Source organism: Etheostoma spectabile, chromosome 4, assembly GCF_008692095.1.
Source record: "Etheostoma spectabile isolate EspeVRDwgs_2016 chromosome 4, UIUC_Espe_1.0, whole genome shotgun sequence".
Lineage (NCBI taxonomy): Eukaryota > Metazoa > Chordata > Actinopteri > Perciformes > Percidae > Etheostoma > Etheostoma spectabile.
In genome coordinates this window covers 3,795,147-3,796,904 of record NC_045736.1, presented here as the reverse complement: position 1 = coordinate 3,796,904, position 1,758 = coordinate 3,795,147, and the positions used below count along the sequence as shown (strand labels likewise).

The 1,758-nt window shown below is 42.9% G+C and overlaps 1 protein-coding gene across 1 annotated transcript in view; it reads right to left on the bottom strand.

Annotated features, from left to right (window-relative positions):
- tmem163a (transmembrane protein 163a) overlaps positions 1–1,758 on the bottom strand; it is a 73,796-nt gene that overhangs the window by 70,488 nt on the left and 1,550 nt on the right.

Genomic DNA, 1,758 nt, shown 5'->3' with positions numbered 1-1,758 from the left:
CTGTTGTTATGACACACAGGCCTGCATTACACACACACCCACACACGCTCAGTACCTACATATAGATGCACTAAATGGAGAGATGTCAGAGTGGAGGGGTTGCCAATGGAAAGGCGCCCCGAGCAGTTGAGGGTGTGATGCCTTGCTCAAGAGCACCTTGGCAGTGCCCAAGAGGTGAACTACCAGTCCACCACCAATTGTGGTCCATATGGGGACTTGAACCAGCGACCCTCCGGTTCCCAAACACAACTCCCTACTGACAGAGCAACTGCCACCCCCGATGAAGGATCCAGTGTTTCTGACCCAGCTGTTGCTTTGATTTTCAACAATTTAAAAAAATCTATTTTTCCTCTCACTTTAACAGACTTTATGGAAGTGAAAGTCACTGGAGTACCCTTCCCTCCTAATGCTGTGTTCACACCAAATGCAAAGCAAATTTTTGGCACAGAGTGATTACATAGGCCACAAAGTCAATGCAAAGATGCACATATACACAAATTCACACCGGGCAAAAGGAATTTGCATCATTTGCGTGAAGCTGTGTCGCCAAAGCCTGTCAGTGTTGAGATTGTCCTAACGTCGTGAAGTTGTTTAGAAATGTCAGGAAAGCATTGCAGCTGTTGGTGGGTAGGGAAATTCTCCGAGCTCTGTGCATCTCCGGATGATGCTATGTTATTTCGGCCATAATTGATGACGGAAAGAAATGGCAAAAAGAAACGTTGGAACCCTTTCTCCTCTCCGGCGCGTCTCGTGCGAGTTACAAATCTTGCAACTGAGCAGCAGGAAATGAGAACACTCTTTCCAATGACACACACCCAGTTAAATGCATCTTTCTTCTATCATCCTACATTCACTAGCATCACAATGCATCCAGCCATTACTCTGCTGGAAACAATGATCCTGGTCATCAAAAATCCCTTTACCTCCTAGCACCTTAAGGTGTCAACCCAGCATGTCCAGTCAGGGGTTTTACGACATGTGCTTTCTAATAAGTCCGCCTGTCACACTCTAAATACAATAGAAATTTCAGTTTTTTATTAATTACTCAAGACATGCTTAAATATATTAGTGTCATTAAGCTACTAAAAGCTATCTGCCTGTCAATTATCCCTTGAAATCATATCCAGTAAACATTCACGGCAAACTAATTGAATGCTTTTATAAACTATTAACAGGCTTGGGGTTTATAATAATAACCGAGGCCCCTATTATCAACTGTGGAATGTTGCACAGGGATACACATGGGATTGCATTAAACGTCACACACACACACTCACATGCTTAAGAAAATGCACTCCTAGGGGTTTGGCATGCATGTGACTGGTATCAGAATCTAGCTTAAAAGCAGGCAGAGTCCATGTGCGTCAGTGTGCATGTTTTTAAGGATCAATTGAATTCTCGCAGGCAACTTTGTCCTCAGAGAAGAGGCATGTCATTTGTTTTAAACTATGTACCAAAAAGATGGAACTCCCTTTCCAAGGCTATAAGTGTTACGGTTGGTGCAGTGAATTAGTGGATATTGTCAGGTTTAAGGAGGTTAAGACCCAAGTGCAGGAAGGCAAGGAGAGTTTTAGAAAGAATTCAAATTTAATCCAAACAAAAAGAGTCTTACAAAACAGGTAAGTAAATCCAGAGATATGGGAAACACACTGACACAACACAAAACTACAATGATCTGACAACGGCTAAAGGTAACAACAAGAGTAAATACAGAGGGTACCAAGGTGACAAAAGGCAGGTGACACAAGGGCTGGGAAA